The sequence below is a fragment of the Pristiophorus japonicus genome, chromosome 7 (assembly GCF_044704955.1).
Source record: "Pristiophorus japonicus isolate sPriJap1 chromosome 7, sPriJap1.hap1, whole genome shotgun sequence".
Taxonomy (NCBI): domain Eukaryota; kingdom Metazoa; phylum Chordata; class Chondrichthyes; family Pristiophoridae; genus Pristiophorus; species Pristiophorus japonicus.
In genome coordinates this window covers 220,123,385-220,144,090 of record NC_091983.1, presented here as the reverse complement: position 1 = coordinate 220,144,090, position 20,706 = coordinate 220,123,385, and the positions used below count along the sequence as shown (strand labels likewise).

General features: G+C 46.8%; 1 protein-coding gene across 1 annotated transcript in view; it reads right to left on the bottom strand.

The window, feature by feature from the left end:
• LOC139267464 (inactive tyrosine-protein kinase 7-like) overlaps positions 1-20,706 on the bottom strand; it is a 408,288-nt gene that overhangs the window by 288,056 nt on the left and 99,526 nt on the right. The gene's annotated exons all lie outside the window — the stretch shown is intronic.

Below are 20,706 nucleotides of genomic sequence, written 5' to 3'. Positions count from 1 at the left end.
AGCATGCTTTCCATGTTTCGTTGAAAAATCGCGGCCGCTGATCGAATGCCAAACGGGCACCTGTTATAAACGAACAGTCCCTTGTGCATGGTGATGGTGGTCAGTAGTTTAGATTCGTCGGTCAGCGTGGCGAAGAGGTCCTCCGCTCTCGGGAGTGGGTATTGATCTTGTAGGGACACCTGATTGATGGTGGCCTTGTAGTCGCCACAGATCCTGACAGAACCATCCGCTTTTAGGACGGGAACGATGGGGCTCGCCCAGTCGCTGAATTCGACAGGCGAGATGATGCCCTCTCAACAGCCGGTCCAATTCACTATCTTTTCCCGCATCACATACGGCACCGCTCTGGCTTTGTGGTGCACTTGCCTGGCGTCCGGGGTGATGTGTATCACTACTTTAGTGCCTTTGAAAGTCCCGACGCCAGGATGGAATAGTGAATCGAATTGTTGTAGGACTTGTGAGCATGAACTTCGCTCCACAGATGACATTGCGTGAACATCCCCCCCATTTCCAGTTCAGCTCGGCTAACCAGCTCCTCCCCAACAGTGTGGGACCATTGCCCAGGACAATCCAGAGCGGCAGCCGATTCACTAACCCATTGTGTGTGACAGCCAACATTGCACAGCCCAACACCGGAATGATTTCTTCAGCGTCAGTCCGCAATTGTGTCTCAATACGTGCTAATTTGGGTCTGCTGGTTTTAAGTGGCCATAGCTTCTCAAATTGCTGAACGCCCATGAGTGATTGGCTGGCCCCAGTGTCCAGCTCCATGTGTACAGGGACACCGTATAATAAAACCTTCATCATCATTGGTGGCGTTTTGGTGTATGAACTGTGAATATTCGCAACATGGACCCGCTGAACCTTGGCGTCCATCAAATTGCCCCAAAAGTCATCCTGCCTCAAAGAACCCTTTTCTGGTCCATCCGCCTCATATTCGTCTGGTAGCAGACTTCCTGCACATTCGAGCTAAGTGGCCACTGAGATTGCAGTTCCTGCAGACAAACTGTTGAAATCTGCAAGATCGAGCTGAGTGTTTTCCCCCACACCTCCAGCATGAGTTAAAGTTTCCACTGTTGGGAACAAAGGGACGATGGCCAGGCATTCCACGCTGACTGTCCCTTTGACGGCTCTTAAGTACCCTATTAGTGGGAATAATGTGGATAAATGAGAGGTTATCCACTTTGGTGGCAAAAAGATGGCAACTTGCCTCGAGGATAAATGGCTATGTAAATAGGAGCACAGGGGTGCGCGAGGGGGGGGGGGCCAGAGCGAGCGGGAGCGAGGGGGGCCAGAGCGAGCGAGAGAAGGCACGAGCGCTGAGGGTGGAGGGCAGAAGAGAGCAGGAGGGGAGGAGAGCAGGGAAGAGAGCAGAGGGGGGTGGGGGATGAGTCAGAGCGCACGCTGATGAGGGCACTATTAACAGTTGCTTCGGCAGCTAAGATTATGGTGTTGACCCTGGTGTGGGAACTGATTCACACTCAGACACAAACATTTAATTGAATTAGAACCCGTTTATTTCAAGATTATAAAAATCTTATGTCTCAAAGAGTTAATGCAAAAATCAACCAGGCAACAATCCAAGATGACTTCAAAGTGGAGCTGACAGTAAACCGATTACTGCAATAGTCGTAACTTTGGAAAATAAATAAATAGTGAGGAAATGATTTCAAAAGGAGTATCATACCTCTCCCCAACATATCTCGTGAAACCAGCTAATTTCAACGTAACTCAATTAAATAAATATTCAGTGCTGTAACTGTGACTCGATAATGGGAATGATAGGGCACTTTTTTCAGGGTAAGCTCAACTGATATTTCAAATCATTGTCAACGCAAAACCAATGAGAAGTAGTTGAGTTTAACACCATCACCACTTGCTGATGTCAGCCATACTTGACAAGAAGTGAAATAAACCATGCTGTTAACATCAATCCTACCTCCATTGTGCAGAAAAACTAATTGTAGCGCTTGTAGTCTTTTGTAACTAGACTGCATTAAAAAGGTGCAGGATTTAATTTAACACAGGAATGTTTCTTTAAAAATCTGAACTTTTTTTTCCCCCTTAATCTTTCAGGATGATAGACTAGAAATCAAGCTCTTTCCCAAAGAAGAAATAAAATCAGAGGCCGAGTGCACTGAGCTAGCTCAAGCCAGGCACGACTGAAGTTGAAAGGAGGTGATGATGCCTGCTCTCTCAACCAGGCACTGATGGATGGCACAAAGGTAGGTAAAGAAATGTTCAAAAGTGGGTCTATTTAAAAAAACACCAGTTCCATTTATTTTTGTCTGGCTCTACCATGGAGTGCAACATCTGGCAACAAAAGGCTGCTTTGAGCAAGAAGAAAAAAGTTCAGTGTGTTGTGAAATACTTCTGTACTTAAAAAAAAAATTCAGCTCCAACTGATAATAGAAATTTTTCTCTAATGGCTGTAAGGATCCCAAATGAAATGAGTTTGGGTAGTCTCAGCCCAGCTCTTATTGGACAAAATCAATCCACAATCTGGCCCAAATTACCACTTTGAGTGAAGTGCAGGAAGTGTGCTATACTGGTGCACTGCAGCTGCTTTTAGACAGTTCTTTGAATTTGGATTGCAGCAACGCAGTATCTGTAAGGCAGATCCTGTGCTGTTAAATCCATAGTCCAGCAGCAGACTCATTAACTATTATACTTGGCTTCCAGACGCTGGGCAACAGGAATCAATTGAAATATAGAAGCAATTTAAGAGATGTACTTTTGAAATACAAACAGATGATAATGTGAAACAGGAAGAGACCCACTGACCCATCCAGCCTATCCCAAACAACTGTAATCCCTTGTGTATCACAATATTATACACTCCCCACCCCACCGAAAACCATGACATTTCCTGGGGAGAGGCAAAAAGATTAAAAACCCAGGCCAATTAGGGGAATAAACCTGGAAAATTTCACTCCAGCTTCTTTAGGCGATCAAAACCAATCCAGACCACCACTCTGGCACAGATTAATGTTGCCAGGTACCTACCTTTTGTATGAGGTGACCTCCACACCAGCCAGAAACTGGTCCAGCACTCGCTTGGAAGAATTTAGTGCATCAGCGTTCACCGCATGAGCCAACAGCCTGGTCCACAGGTCCATTATTCTCTGAGGAAAAACAGTTCCTGATATCCAACCAAGTTAGGTCTGGCCTTGCGTAGCTTCAGATTGTGACCCTGAAAGAGAATTCAAGCTCTGCAGCCTGGCTGCAGTTGTGAAAATTCACAGAAAAGTCAAAGCTGCTACGTGCAACTCAGCATGTTGCATTAAGTCATAAATCAACTTGACATTTTAGGACCTTTGGGTAGCGAGCCAATTAAAGGTTAACAGACTATTAATTGAGCCAATAAGGTCAAAGGAGGAGAGTTCTTTTCTGTAAACTGATCAGGTATATAAACAGCCATTTTGGCCATGTGGTCTCAGGAGGACAAAGGCCTGGCTGAAAGCCAAGAGCTTGTTGCTGCTGCCAGAATAAAGTTACATGAAAACTACAATCGGAGTTCACATTTCATTGGATATTAAGAGATCTAACAATTTTGGCGTCACGAACAAGATAGCTGAGGAAAGAAACTGAATTTTGGACATCGGACCTACATACGGAGGTAAGGACTCCTCTTTATAAAAGTCCTCGGTCAAAAATCTAAATTCGCCTCTCCTTCTACGCGATTCCGAAAGCCTCCGGTTTGCGAACCCTCCGGTTGGTAATCGGCTCAAGGTCCCATCGACATCTAACTTCGGCGGTGTGTTAGTTAATTAATCACCGACCCACTGATCGGCTGGAAAGCCGACGACTCTAGACCCCAGTAAAGAAATCAGTATTATGGCAGCACGAGATAAGAGCAAAGAATTGCCTACAACTGTTAAAGGTGGGCAGGCACCACCTGAGGTTTCGATAGATGAAATCCTCAAACAGTTGAAAGAATACATAGAGCAACAATTCAACTTATCTAAAACCTGTATGAAGATCAAACAAAAATATGGTACCTCCAAAAAGGACAATGGTCCTTGGACGAGATTAAAAGGGTCTGGGGAAAAACGACCTGTATGAAAAATAAAGAGCGAACTAGATGGTCCCGAGCCATTATGGGACAGATCCGAAAGTGGAATTAAATTATAAAGCGTTCCCAACATGATCGAGAACTGACCAGTACAAAGGACCAATTGCAAGCTGTTTGTGCACAGCTGCAACAGAAGACTTGAACTTGAAAAGTCAGAAATGGAAGTTAAAGATCTTAAAGGTGAAATTAAAGAATGGAAAAAATCATTAGGTCAAGAGACAGTAATCAGAAAAGGAAAATGTATCGGTCAATTCCCAGGGTACCCATGTTTGGATAAATTAGAAGTGCAAACACAAAGACACGACCGAGGAATAGATACGGATTCTGAATCCTCTGATGATACAGGGTCGGAGGTTGACAAATTAAGGGTGCGCTTTGCCCCGTTTAAAAAAAGACAAGTTGTAGTCAAATCAGGAGACTGCGGATGAGAGCGGAACCAAAAAAACAAGAAAAAGGGTGTATACAGAATACTTATTTCATGATCTGGCAGACCCAGAGAAAATTGATAAATGGTCCAAGGAATTGCCCAATCCAAAGAAAGGGGGAGTGAAAACGTGGGACCAATTGGACCGCTTAAGAAATATTTCTCAACTTCATCCCTGGGACGGAGTGCAAATTTTGACCATAATGGTGCCAAAAACACAGGGAAGAAAATTGCACGACAAGGTAGAAGAAGCTTTGGGGCAGGATGAGCAAGAATTAAACACAGGATGGGAGGCGATTAAACACTGGCTGCAAGCCTTCAGTCCAGCTAAGACAGATTAGGGAAAAATTGCAGCCTGCCAACAGAAAGGAACAGAGGAGGTCCTGGAGTATGACGAGCGGTTTAGATGCACGTGGCTAGAATATTCGGGTATGAATAATACAGATGAGGAAATGGATGAACAAGTGTTTGGACCCCTGAAAGCAGCTTTCGTGGCAGGTCTAAAGCCAGAACTGTCCAAAATGCTTAAGGTAGTGTTACCGGACTGGGAAGGTAGAGGAACTACCTTTGCAGCATGGGTGGATCGATGCAACCAATTAGATCGGGACATGGGAGCTAAAGTCCGAGTTGTACAGGCTATGGGATAGAAATCCCAGGATTCCGATAAATAGTTATTAGGAAAATTACCCGTAAAATGTCATTATTGTGGGAAAGGTGGTCACTGGGCCAAGACGTGCAGGGCAAAACAGCAAGGTCGCGGCCAGGGAAGAGGCGCAGCCAGGGATACAATTCAGCCAACAAACCAGGCTTGTCACAAGATAATGACCTGATAGAAGCATTTAAGCGACTAACAATACAACAACAGAAGGAGTTACTTGGGATAGCAAAAAACGATTAGAACCCACCCTGGCCCCCCTCCTCGCACTAATACAACAAAGGGAAGATGGGCTATATATAACTGAGGGTGGGCGATAAGGATGTGGACTGTCTTTTCGACACAGGGGCGGAATTAACATTCTTACCCCTACAATATGGAGACTTTTTGCCGTTGGATGGGAGGGCACTGACAGCCTATGGAGTTGGGGGCCTTAAAATGGAAATTAAAAGAACATAAAGGGCTGGGTCCACATGAACTAACCATGCCCAGTAGATCAACCCCTTTTGGGAATGGACGTTCTAATCCAAGTAGATTCATCGTTGCATTTTGAGGATGGCCGGGTGACATGGTCAATTAGAACTTTGAAGAAAGAAGAATTGAAGGAACACCCGATATGGGCTAAAGATAAGATCGATTGTGGCCTACTCCAGATGGAGCCTGCGTCATTTACCAGGACCAAGCCTCCATGCACTAAACAGTATCCCATCAGTCCAAATACCATCGTGGGAACCTTACCGGTTATTCAGCAATTGGAGAAACAAGGGGTGCTTATTAAAATGCATAGCTCCTCCAATAGCCCCATGTGGCTGGTACAGAAATCTAATGAAACTTGGCGTTTGACTGTCGATTATAGGAAAGCTAACCAGTGCATTGATCAAAAAGCTCCTTTAGTCGCAGATCCCTCCACCATTTTTAATGCCCTCAAACCGGAACATAAATATTTCTCGGTTATAGATATAGCCAACAGATTTTGGTCGGTGCCTCTGGCACCGGAGGTTCGACAGTGGTTTGCTTTCACGGTCCAAGGACAACAGTATACTTGGACCCGGTTACCGCAGGGTTTCCACAACAGCCCTACGGTATTCCGCATGGCTTTACAAAGCCATTTGCGAGAATTACCTCCCCTGTCATCCAATATGTAGACGATATCCTGCTCGCTTCAAACACGGAAGAACAGCATGAACAAGATTTACGAGCTTTGCTGGACCACCTTTGGCTGAAAGGACAAAGCCAGCATCGACAAAGCACAAATATCCCAAGAAGAGGTTGTGTACCTGGGACAAAAGATTTCACAAGGAAAGAGAGAACTTACCCAGGATAGAACTGCAGCCATTCGGGCTGCTAAATAACCCACCACTATTCAGGAACTAAGGTCTTTTTTGGGATTGTGTAACTAACAGAAATTGGATTGACTCCTTCACACAGCTTGCTCAGTCATTGAATGATATCTTAAAGGGGAAACGTGCCTCTAAAGAAGCCATCACCCTCACCAAGGAACAGCAAGAGGCCTTCCCGAGTTTGAAAAAGGCTTTGTGTTCGGCATCGGCTCTGCGAATCCCCGACAGTGGTAAGCCATTTACCCTGTTTGTCCATGAGAAAGAAGGATATATGACAGCTATACTGACACAAGAACTTGGGGATCGGCAAAGACCTATTGGCTATTATTCGGCAAAATTGGATGCGGTAGCCCTCGGATGGGGAAGTTGCCTAAGGGACATGTCGAGCGGTAATGACCACTGCGAGTCTAGTCCTCGACCAAAAGCTGATTGTCAAGTGTCCCCACACCGTACACGTTTTGCTGTCTATGAATAGAATGTCTCAGGTGACGGCAGCGAGATGGACCCGCTGGACAGCAGTTTTGGAAGCTCCTAATCTCCATATCGTCCGGGCCAGCCCGGTTAAGCCCGCAACTATGCTCCCGATGTCAGAATCAAGGGAGCAAGAGGGGGGAGAATGTGAAGAGCATGACTGCGTGGAGATTTTAAAAGAAACAGAAGCAGCAGCCTTAGCAGCAGAGGAGCCTCTGCACAACCCAGACCTCATCCTGTTTACAGATGGTTCCTCCTTTGTTGACAATGGTACCAGAAAAGCAGGATGGGCAGTTACAACCTTATATGAGTTCGTGGCAAAAGGATGCTTACCCTCAGGAACGTCAGCACAACAGGCGAGTTACGGGCCCTGTCAGAAGCATGTCGAATAGCAGGAGGACAGACAGATTCACGATATGCTTTTGGAGTCGCTCACGACTTTGGTCTGTTATGGCGGAAAAGAGGATTCCTCACTGCTGCTGGTACACCTATCCGAAATGGAAAAGAAGTCCGAGACTTACTAGAGGCCATACAATTACCTCAGGAAGTGTCCATACCAAGGAAAATACCACGGAAACACAGGGAAATGCCCTAGCCGACCAGGCAGCTAAAGATGCCGCCTCACAGGGCATTCCCCCAGAAGAACCATCACAGATGTGCAGATTGAAAGCACTCAGGACTCTGACACGAGACCTTCAAACAATGCAAGGCGAGTGCTCCAGAGAGGAAAATGGAGAGAGATTGAGGCAGGAATTAAGCTATGTGAAGATGGTGTCTGGAGACAAAGAGTTACCGACAAGCCAGTCGCGCCACAAGCGCTTATGCCTTTTTTAGCCCAACAGATCCACTTGTGGGGACACTTGGCCTCACAACAGATGACGGCACAGTTTCTGAAAAGCTGGTGAGGTCGAGGATTTAACAAACATGCCCAGCTGGTAGCAGACCGTTGTGTGGTCTGCCAGAAAAATAATTCTGGACCCATCACGGTAATACCCCAACTGAGGCCTCTGCCCCTGTCGGACCATTCCAGCATTTGCAGGTTGATTATATATCTCTTTCTTCATGCCAAGGATACACTAACATTCTTGTCATGGTCGACAGATTCTCTAGATGGATAGAAGCCACAGCCAATCACACTGCAAAGGTCTCATGTAAGGATTACATTCCCCGATGGGCATTGACTCAGATCAGGGAACACACTTCACAGGTGCTGTCTGTCAAGAAGTCTGTAGGTTACTGAACATTACGTGGGATTTACACTGTCCTTATCATCCACAATCATCAGGACAAGTCGAGCGAATGAATCGAACTCCGAAACAACGGCTTGCCAAATATCACCAAGAAGGAACACCATGGCCCCATGCACTACCAATAGTGCTATGGAGCATTAGGGCAACCCCGAACAGAACTACAGGTCTAAGCCCATTTGAAATTATAACCGGAAGACCCATGTCGCTGCCAGGAACTATCAATTTAAGGAAAGCTGATGTTCACTTAATGAGTGACACTTTGTTATCATACTGTCAGAACCTAACCAATGCTATTAGTTCGGTTTCCCGACAGGTATCGGCAGCTTGGGGTAATCTACCCGAAGGAGGACACGCCATCATCCCGGGAGTCTGGGTGTATGTGAAAAAGTTGCATAAAGAACCTTTGGGTGCCAAGTGGGAGGGACCTTATCAAGTGTTATTGACCACCCAGGCAGCTGTCAAAGTCCAAGGAAAGAAAGCCTGGATCCACGCTTCACATGTTAAACGAGCACCCGTAACTGAAGCTGAAATCTAATAAGGACAATTACTTTTTGCCAAAATGTATAAATTTACTGATTACTGATAGGCCCACTTCTTACCAGTCGACCCTGTGCACCAAAGGGAAATAGTAGGGTAGCAAGGGAATTATAGTAACTGCTCCCGGAATTCTGAAAAGGGAGGTACTTGCGCCCTACTTGGAACTGAGTGTTGCACATATAAGCAACCCCCATCATTTACTTTGTGGAGCAGAGCCACTGAATGGCTAGGTTCAATAGGAACTTCATTGGTGGAAGGTTTAATTCCACTTGTTGTAATCGTTTTATTTTTATATTGTTTGTTTATGTTGATTAAAATGTTGTTGCGACCAGGTGGCTGCAGCTGCTGTTCCGCAGGTGAGACACCTTGCAGGTCCCAGCAGACCATCTGTAAGTGGGACAGGGGTATGTTATGCTTAAGGGAAGGTTGTTTACTGGTTGAATTAAGATATTGATTTGGATTAAATTGGAATAAGGTTAATCAACCTACTAAAACCAGACTTCCATTGTGGCCACGATGGAATTTGGGTTGGTGTAAATTTGTGTGGAAGTTACTAGTCCGGACATGTGGCGAAACACATCAACTAATTTTGGAAGGAAACTATTAACATGTATTAAATTATTTTGTAAAATGTTTAACCAGTGATACCTGATGTTTTATGATTCAGTTTGTGAAAGAATCAAAGGGGGGATTGGTAGGGAATTCAAGCTCTGCAGCCTGGCTGCAATTTTGTGAAAGTTCACAGACCCCAAGTCAAAGCTGCTACGTGCAACTCAGCATGTTGCATTAAGTCATCAATCAATTTGACATTTTAGGACCTTTGGGTAGCAAACCAATTAAAGGTTAACAGACTATTAATTGAGCCAATAAGGTCAAAGGAGGAGAGTTATTTTCTGTAAACTGATCAGGTACATAAACAACCATTTTGGCCATGTGGTCTCAGAAGGACAAAGGCTTGGCTTAAAGCCAAGAGCTTGTTGCTGCTGCCAGAATAAAGTTACATTAAAACTACAATCGGAGTTCGCATTTCATTGGAAATTAAGAGATCTAACAGGCCCCCATGTCCTCCACAACCTATTTAGTTGAAACAAACTTTATACACAAAAACAATCTATTCACTTCATTTTATAAACTTTAAATCAAATTACCCCCAAGTATAAGCTTCTTGAAATGGTAATTTCAACTGTTTAAGCATATCTTGGTAACGACAGTGGTCTTAATTTTGTGGCCCTCCTCTGCAGCCTTTCCAAAGTTTCACCATCACCCAACCTTGTGAGGAACCAAAACTGAGCACTATTCTAACAGACGACTAACCAAGCTTTTGTACAAGGACAAAATAGTATGCTTTGTCTTAGAAAACATAGAAAACATAGGAAATAGGTGCAGGAGTAGGCCATTCAGCCCTTCTAGCCTGCACCGCCATTCAATGCGTTCATGGCTGAACATGCAACTTCAGTACCCCCTTCCTGCTTTCTCGCCATACCCCTTGATCCCCCGAGTAGTAAGGACTTCATCTAACTCCCTTTTGAATATATTTAGTGAATTGGCCTCAACTACTTTCTGTGGTAGAGAATTCCACAGGTTCACCACTCTCTGGGTGAAGAAGTTTCTCCTCATCTCGGTCCTAAATGGCTTCCCCCTTTTCCTTAGACTGTGACCCCTGGTTCTGGACTCCCCTAACATTGGGAACATTCTTCCTGCATCTAACCTGTCTAAACCCGTCAGAATTTTAAACGTTTCTATGAGATCCCCTCTCATTCTTCTGAACTCCAGTGAATACAAGCCCAGTTGATCCAGTCTTTCTTGATAGGTCAGTCCCACCATCCCGGGAATCAGTCTGGTGAATCTTCGCTGCACTCCCTCAATAGCAAGAATGTCCTTCCTCAAGTTAGGAGACCAAAACTGTACACAATACTCCAGGTGTGGCCTCACCAAGGCCCTGTACAACTGTAGCAACACCTCCCTGCCCCTGTACTCAAATCCCCTCGCTATGAAGGCCAACATGCCATTTGCTTTCTTAACCGCCTGCTGTACCTGCATGCCAACCTTCAATGACTGATGTACCATGACACCCAGGTCTCGTTGCACCTCCCCTTTTCCTAATCTGTCAGCATTCAGATAATAGTCTGTGTCTCTGTTTTTACCACCAAAGTGGATAACCTCACATTTATCCACATTATACTTCATCTGCCATGCATTTGCCCACTCACCTAACCTATCCAAGTCAATCTGCAGCCTCACAGCATCCTCCTCGCAGCTCACGCTGCCACCCAACTTAGTGTCATCCGCAAATTTGGAGATACTACATTTAATCCCCTCGTCTAAATCATTAATGTACAATGTAAACAGCTGGGGCCCCAGCACAGAACCTTGCGGTACCCCACTAGTCACTGCCTGCCATTCTGAAAAGTACCCATTTACTCTTACTCTTTGCTTCCTGTCTGACAACCAGTTCTCAATCCACGTCAGCACACTACCCCCAATCCCATGTGCTTTAACTTTGCACATTAATCTCTTGTGTGGGACCTTGTCGAAAGCCTTCTGAAAGTCCAAATATACCACATCAACTGGTTCTCCCTTGTCCACTTTACTGGAAACATCCTCAAAAAATTCCAGAAGGTTTGTCAAGCATGATTTCCCTTTCACAAATCCATGCTGACTTGGACCTATCATGTCACCATTTTCCAAATGCACTGCTATGACATCCTTAATAATTGATTCCATCATTTTACCCACTACTGAGGTCAGGCTGACCGTCTATAATTTCCTGATTTCTCTCTCCCTCCTTTTTTTAAAAAAAGTGGGGTTACATTGGCTACCCTCCACTCGATAGGAACTGATCCAGAGTCAATGGAATGTTGGAAAATGACTGTCAATGCATCCACTATTTCCAAGGCCACCTCCTTAAGTACTCTGGGATGCAGTCCATCAGGCCCTGGGGATTTATCAGCCTTCAATCCCATCAATTTCTCCAACACAATTTCCCGACTAATAAAGATTTCCCTCAGTTCCTCCTCCTTACTAGACCCTCTGACCCCTTTTATATCTGGAAGGTTGTTGGTGTCCTCCTTAGTGAATACCGAACCAAAGTACTTGTTCAATTGATCTGCCATTTCTTTGTTCCTAGTTATGACGTCCCCTGATTCTGACTGCAGGGGACCTACGTTTGTCTTTACTAACCTTTTTCTCTTTACATACCTATAGAAACTTTTGCAATCCGTCTTAATGTTCCCTGCAAGCTTCTTCTCGTACTCCATTTTCCCTGCCCTAATCAAACCCTTTGTCCTCCTCTGCTGAGTTCTAAATTTCTCCCAGTCCCCAGGTTCACTGCTATTTCTGGCCAATTTGTATGCCACTTCCTTGGCTTTAATACTATCCCTGATTTCCCTTGATAGCCACGGTTGAGCCACCTTCCCTTTTTTATTTTTACGTCAGACAGGAATGTACAATTGTTGTAATTCATCCATGCGGTCTCTAAATGTCTGCCATTGCCCATCCACAGTCAACCCCTTAAGTATCATTCGCCAATCTATCCTAGCCAATTCAAGCCTCATACCTTCAAAGTTACCCTTCTTTAAGTTCTGGACCATGGTCTCTGAATTAACTGTTTCATTCTCCATCCTAATGCAGAATTCCACCATATTATGGTCAGTCTTCCCCAAGGGGCCTTGCACAATGAGACTGCTAATTAATCCTCTCTCATTACACAACACCCAATCTAAGATGGCCTCCCTCCTAGTTGGTTCCTCGACATATTGGTCTAGAAAACCATCCCTTATGCACTCCAGGAAATCCTCCTCCACCGTATTGCTTCCAGTTTGGCTCGCCCAATCTATGTGCATATTAAAGTCACCCATTATAACTGCTGCACCTTTATTGCCTGCACCCCTAATTTCCTATTTGATGCCCTCCCCAACATCACTACTACTGTTTGGAGGTCTGTACACAACTCCCACTAACGTTTTTTGCCCTTTGTCTTGTAGTCAATTATCCTTTAAGTCCACCACAGCACCCTATTCACTCTAGCTATCGCTTCAAACTCATCATCGGCAGTCTCTCGGAATCGAGGAGAACTTGCTTCCACTCCCAAAGTGAGTTCTTTGATGGCTGAACAGTCAGATACGAGAGCCACAGACCCTGTTACTGGTGGGACAGACATTCATCGGGGGGGAAGGGGTCGGTCGGGCTGGTTTGCCGCGGGATCCTTCCGCTGCCTGCGCCTGGCCTCTTCATGCTCCTTGTGTCGCGACTCAGAGCTCAACGCCCCCCCGGATGGACTTTCTCCACCTTGGGCAGTCTGCGGTCAGGGTCTCCCAGGTGTCAGTGATGTCGTTGCACTTTACCAAGGAGGATTTGAGGGTGTCCTTTTAACGTTTCTGCTTTCCTCCTTTGGCTCGTTTACCATTAAGGAGCTCCGCATAAAGCATTTGCTTAGGAAGTCTCGTATCTGGCATGCGTACTATGTGGCCTGCCCAGTGAAGCTGATACCAGAGTGTGGTCAGTGCTTCAATACTGGGGATGTTAGTCTGGTCGAGGACACTGATGTTGGTGCGCCTGTCCTCCCAGGGGATTTGCAAGATCTTGCGGAGACATTGTTGGTGATATATCTCCAGCGACTTGAGATGCCTTCTGTACGTCGTGCATGCGGAGGGCGGGTATTATTACAGCCCTATAGACCTCTAGTTTGGCAGTAGATTTGAGGGCCTGGTCTTCAAACACTCTCTTCCGCAGGCGGCCGAAGGCGATGCTGAATCTCTGCATCAATGTCTGCCTTTGTTGATAAGAGGCTCCCGAGATATGGGAAATGGTCCACGTTGTCCAGGGCCGCACCGTGGATCTTAATGATTGGAGGGCAATGATGTGCGGCAATGACAGGCTGGTGGAGGGCCTTTGTCTTACGGATGTTAAGCGTAAGGCCTATGCTTTCATATGCCTCAGTGAATACATCAACTATATCCTGGAGTTCAGCCTCAGAATGTGTGCAGACACATGCGTCGTCCGTATACTGCAGCTCACCAACAGAGGTTGGGATGATCTTGGTCCTGGCCTGAAGGTGATGTACGTTAAACAGCTTCCCACTGGTTCTGTAGTTTAATTCCACTCCATCAGGGAACTTGTTGATTGTGAGGTGGAGCATGGCGGCGAGGAAGATTGAGAAGAGGGTTGGAGCGATAACTCAGCCCTGTTTGACCCCGGTCCTGACGTGGATTGGGTCTGTAATGGATCCGTTGGTAAGGATCACGGCCTGCATATCATGAAGCAGGCGAAGGATGTTGACAAACTTTTGGGGGCATCCGAAACGGAGGACGACACTCCATAGACCCTCACGGTTGATAGTGTCCAAAGCCTTTGTAAGATCGAAAAAGGCCACGTGGAGGGCTGGCGCTGCTCCCTGCATTTTTCCTGCAACTGGCATGCTGCAAAGATGATGTCTGTTGTGCCCCGGAGGGAACGAAATCTGTATTGTGATTCTGAGAGGAACCTAATGGGCCTATAGTTACCCAGACCAGTCTTATCACTTTTAAAGATTGGAACTACATCAGCCTTCTTCCAATCTTCAGAACCAGTTCCAGACTGAAATGAACTTTTAAAGACATGGGCAAGGGGCTCGCACAGCACCTGTCCCATCTCCACAAGGACTCTCATCATCCGGACAGAGGATGGCACTTACGACTTTGGTTAGGGCCATTTTCTTACTATAGTTGGGGGTGGGGGTAATCTGATTGAAGGATGTCAAACAGGGAACTGATGCAAAGACGGGCAATGATTTGGAAAGCAAAAACAAGATCAACGACTTGAGAAGAAAGAGACTGCAGATGAGGCAGCAGTTCGCAACAAAATAGGTCATGGGTGGGTTTTTGAGGAAGGGGGAAGGGGTTTGAAAGATAGACATTTCTTGACGAGTAGGAGCCATTTACAATATCAGGTAACATGATGATCGCCGTCGTCAGTCCCTCGGAATCGAGGAAGACCTGCTTCTACTCCTTAAGTGAGTTCTTTGGTGGCTGAACAGTTTAATAAGAGAGCCACAGACTTGGTCACAGGTGGGAAAGATGGTCGTTGAGGGAAGAGGTTGTTGGGACTGGTTTGCCGCACTCTCTGCTGTCTGCGCTTGATTTCTGCATGCTCTTAGCATTGAGACTCGAGGTGTTCAGCGCCCCCTCGGATGCACTTCCTCCACTTCAGGCGGTCTTCGGCCAGGGACTCCCAGGTGTCAGTGGGGATGTTGCACTTCATCAGGGAGGGTTTGATGGTATCCTTGTAGTGTTTCCGCTGCTCACCTTTGGCTCGTTTGCTGTGAAGGAGCTCCGAGTAGAGCACTTGCTTTGGGAGTCTCGTGTCGAGCATGCAGACTATGTGGCCTGCCCAGCAGAGCTGATCAAGTGTGGTCAGTGCTTCAATGCTGGGGATGTTCGCCTGAATGAGGACACTGATATTGGTGCGCCTATCCTCCCAGGGGATTTGGAAGATCTTGCCTTAGATGCTGTAATAATGACTCCATGAGGCAATGTGTTGTACTTGAACTGTAGTGACCTTAAGTCCTTTATTCGTTAACTCCAGAGTGAGGATCGCTTCTAGGGGCCTGCCTTTTATACTAGGCCAGGCACAACTATACGGGAAACCCACAAGTCTCCCACTGCTGTGCCCTCTGGTGGCACACTGAGATAGTATCAACAGTAGCCATGGAGGATACATGACATCACTCTCCCCTGAGCCTTAAGTGCAAATCGCCTCTGCATTGACTGTGCTCTGGGCTTAGCTCTATCTGGTTGACCCTTGGCAGGTCGTTTCAATCTTGGGTGAGTAGTTGGTGCAATAGAGTGCTGGTGGTTGCGGTTTGCTTGTCCCTGACCATTCCATTCTCCCCGCGCCCCACATATAGATTATGTCGAACACTCAGAGCATTCGTATACATTCAAGTTCATGGAAAACATTACATTTGTGGTTCCGTTGAGACAAGTACGTTAGACTGGTGAGGTGCCTTATTGATGCAGCGACCGGTGGCGTGAGGACAAACTAATTCCAGGGCTGCTGGATTGAGTCTCTGCAGTCTGGTGGTGGCTCAGTGTCCAGTGCTGGCAGTGGGAGCCCGGTTGGCTCGAGTTGCCTGCTCTTGGGGCTGCTGTAGTCGTCCCTAGCGTCGGGCAGGTTCACAGATGCCGGTGATTGACCTCCCTGTCCTTTCTATGCACCCTGGCTCGCTGTTGCTTCCGGAGGAGCTATCGCCAAGCAGTGTACAGGGGACTGCTGACTCGCTGGCCTGGGCGTTTTGGTTTGGTTTGGAATCCTGGCTGGTCCCGGTCTCCTTTGGGGAAAACTGTGGCGGGTGACCTTTTGTTTACAGATAGATAAGGCCCTGGCGTTGGGGTCTGGGGGCTGCGCCTTAGCACCGTCTGCTCCTTCAGGTTCATGGCAGTCACCGCCATCGGATGCCTGAGAGGTGGAGCCAACAAGGAGCATGGTATCGATACTGATGCCATGGTCCCGCTGCGGTCGCTTGCTCTGCAGCTCGTTGGCTGCTTGTGGCCACACTCCATGGTGCATGACTCTGGTCCCCGGGACACAGGCTACAGCTCGCTGGACCTGTGCGCTCCCGATGGGCGTCTGCCCGCTGCACTGGCTGCATGCAGTTGAAATACTGCATCGCACAAATTTTCCTTACTTATGTGGGTCCGCTGGCAATTGCGCGACTTTTCCTCGCTGGTTGCATGTAGACAATTCAGATCATCAGTTACACATTTTACATGATCAGTTACACATTTTGTCTCTGACTTAGTTACTATTACATTGCCCGAGTGTGTGGAACTGTCCCTTCAATTGCAGTGGGTTGCAGGCCTCCTTTAAGAGAGCCTTGCTTTCTTTACCGCAATCCGCTTCTCCGTTTGGTGCCACGTGTTGCTCCATCTGCGCTGCACCTCGTGGTCTGGCCACGGCCATTTTTTCTTCAGCACCTCACCTCGCGATTTGGGCACCATCTTTCCTCCATCCACGATGTCAATTGCGGTGATCCTCTTCTCCCCTGGGTTCTGCCTTCGAAGCTGGGAAGTTATCTCTGGATCCGATTTTTTTCCTCCGGAGTCCTGCCACTGGAGCCTGGAAGGTGCGTTCAGATAGTCTCAGCTGGATCATCGCCACGCAGTCGTGCTGAGCGGTGTGTGTCTCAGGTGCTGTGCTGGTCTGCTCTCCGATGCTGGGTCCACCCTCAGGTGATGGCTTGCTTTGCCTTTGAGCGCAAAGACGTCGATCGCTGGAGGAGTGAAGTCTTCCCACTTCCAATGGATCTTCTCCATCCACCTTCTGCCGAGGAGCATTGGTCCATCACCTGCAACAATCCACAGGAGGTAACTTGTGCATCGCGCCAAGATGGAGTACCTTTACATTCGCGCTACCAATGACTGGGATGATTTCATCAGTGTAGGTGCACAGCTTGACCTGAACCAGGACCAACTTGGGTCGTTCAGCTTGATTGTCCTTTCGCCTCTCAAAAGGCTTCTTGATTCATCACTGACTGGCTCGCCCACGTGTCCATTTCCATGAAGACTGGAACGCCATCTATCTCGACTTCCATCTTCAGCGGGGAACACTCGGTGGTGCAGGTAAACATGCAGTGTACCTCCCCGTGGGGCTGGACTGCCTCTCTGCTTATCGATTCATAATCCGCGCTGGATTCCTGGCTATCTGCAGACTCTTCATCGACAGAGTCATATTTCTCTTACACATTCGCTGGAGTTGGCCCTTTATGCTGCAGCCTTTGCATTCATAGTCTTTAAAGCGGCACTGGTGAGCCCTGTGATTCCCTGTGATACACGATTAGCCCCCCTCGGCGGACTCAGTTGAAGGACTCGTGGGCCGTTCTCTCTTCCGAGAGGGTTCGCGCTCTACAGTCTAGCTTCTAAACTGCGCCACTGTGTACAGTACCTGCCGGGTTTGAGTTCTGAGGGCGAGCCATCTGCCGAGAGCCGCAGGTCGAGGTCATGAATGACTGACTCACAAAGGTGGCCTCCTGCAGTATCCGCCAACAGTAGCTTAAGGTGGCGGCCCTCATGGCCAATTCCAATGACAAAAATGTCCCGCAGCACTTTGTTGAGGTGGGTGCCGAACTCGCACGGTGCCGGAGGTCTGTGGCGTACTTCGCGATTTCCTGGCCTTCGGGCAGTCGGTGGGTGTAGAACCGGTGTCTGGCTGTGAGGATGCTCCCTTTGGGCTCGAGTTGCTCATGGATCAGGGTTACGAGCTCCTTGTACATTTTGGTCGTTGTCTTCGCTGGTGCCAGCAAGTCCCTGACGAGGCCACAGACCACAAATGGTTAGCAGGATAGCTCTGCGCTTATCAGCCAGCCAGTGTGGCCGAGTCGTCTCCTGCCAGGTCCTTTGCTGTGAAGAAATGTTCCAGCCTCACCACAAAAGCATCCTAATCACCACCATCGGCAAACTGCTGCAACGTACCAAGGGTAGCCATTTTCGCGTGAAAGTTCGTAATCTCGTCGCCAATTGCTGTGTCCTTAGATGCTCTAGTAATGATTCCACAAGAAAATGTATTGTATTTGAATAGACATGGTGGGATAGAGTGGCCAGGCAACGGTCAAACATGCCGTTTACTCTTAATTCAACACTTTGCTTGATGAGCTGCTGAAGTAAGGCATTTGCAGCAGTGAAAGCTCTAGGAGGCCTTCCCCGTGGTTGTGGTGGTGGCGGCATGAGTTCCTCGCCAGGCTCCTCCTCTTCTCTCTCTCTCTCTAGGTGCTCCTGCAATCTCCATTGGCAAATTCTGTCCCCTCATGATGGCGAAGCTGTGTGGCATGCAGAACACCACAATTAACTCAGAGACCTGTTGAGGGGAGTATTGTAGAGTGGTCCAGGCATCGGAAGTGCTGCTTGAGCACTCCAATTGTCTGTTTGACTATGTTGCATGTGGCTGCATGGCTCTCATTATAGCGACACTCGGCTTCTGTCTGAGGGCTCCGGAGGGGGTTCATGAGCCAGGTAACCCAGCATCCAGCTCTGGCCTTGTGGTTGACACTGGAACAGGCCTGAGGCAGTGCTCTCACGCAAGGTGAAAGCATCATGGATGCTCCCTGGATATTGGGCATTGACTGCCATGATGCACTGAATATGGTCGCCTTTCTGATGTTCCGAAATCCAAAGTACCCGAACCTGGGCTCAGGTGTTTTCAGGTTCGTGACATCAGAAAGACGATCGAAAGTCCGCAAACCAGCACGGCCTCAGTCCCGATTCTTGACACTGCACCTGTATACATCTTTCCATATTCGTGCTCCCCAAGTGTGGTGCCCTGAATTGACCACAATACTTCAGCTCAGGCTTAAAATGGGGGTTGAACCCACAACATTCTAACTCAGGTGTGATTTCCATTAATGAGCCAAACTGACCAAGCAAAGCACAATGCAACCACCAACTGACAGTAAAACAAGCCAGGGAATTGGAGTGAAGGTAGATAATGCGTAACAAAATCACCTGCCTACCCAATCACACAATGTAGCCTACCTGAAGAAAGGGAAATTATAAATAATGCAGAGAGATGTTCCTTGGTACAGTTGAAATAATTTCTATTCTTACAGTAAACAGCAAGTACTGAAATCTGGAGAAAGGCCACATTCCCAATACCAACTAAAACACGATACCAATTAGGGACAAGAAGCCTCCTCATAAGGGGTGCAAGTGTAATGCCACAAAGCGATGTCCAAGGGCCTTCGTACAGATCTCCAGCCTATCCTCTCGTTCAGTCAATGCAATGGAGAAAACATTATGGCAAATAACTATAAACTTTATACTTTAAATATTGAGGTAAATATTATTAAAAACAGATCTTCATATACTCATGTAATTTAGTTTCAAAATGGTTAAACTATAATACTTGAAAGGAACACTAACTTAGCAAACCAAAAGCTGTGGCCTGAATTCACATTCCACAAAGCAAACATGCGCGACCATCTGTTTAATATTCTAGTACACTGGACAGATTAAAACCTTCATCTGGTGACTGTACAATCCACTCAGTGAAGTTTAAGCCATTAAAGTGCTGCGCAAGTGACTAGAATTTCAACTGCAGTATATTCAATTATGCCAAAGGCAGCTTTAACTACACACAAAATAACATACACAACTGAGAAAACAGGCTTAAAGTTTGAGAAGAAAGCCAGTAGAGTATTAGGATAGCAATACTCAAATAGCAAGCGACACCTCTTCCCCTATATTTTTCACTGCCCTCTTCTCTTGCTGGCTAAGGGAGGGAGGAAGTGATGAGGAAAATGAGGATCCATCAGCCAGTGTCAATACTGTTGCAAGATCAATCACAGAATATGACCCATTTTCCTTCCTCCTTACTCGGGGGGGGGGGGGGGGGGGGGGGGGGTCTACCTAACATCATGCTAATTGAGACACACAGGGTACTGCTAAAGCACTAACTGTGCTTCTGTGTTCTCTGATCACTGAAATTCCATCTTGGATTCCACAAAGAGGCTGCTGGCTCATTTGTTCCACAGACATTGAAATTCATGTGTTACTTAACAAGTACTGACATCTACAGAAACTGACCCCTGGTGTCTTGAAAGCAGTCCATTGACAGCAGCAAACTTACTTTAGGAAACTAATGGGATTTCATACTTGAAAGATTATCAAAAGTGGAATTTGAAATAGTGCATTTCTACCATATTTACTGCCAATGAGTTCCCAGAGGTGGAGCTAAAACAGGAAGCCTGACCATAAGAGCTGGTGTGAACTCGCAGTATTTCTCAAAGTGATCTGCTTTGCTCTGACAGCTGGTCTTCGGGACAAGCTGGAAATCTGAGCCAGAGACTATGGCAGAAGGTTACATAAATCACTGAGAAAGCAATCAATCTCAGCAGAATGAAGTACACACAAACATGACAGTAAAATAAAAAACATTAAAATGCTGCTGCAGTTATTGTGGACAAGAAAACTATACTTATGTGGTAA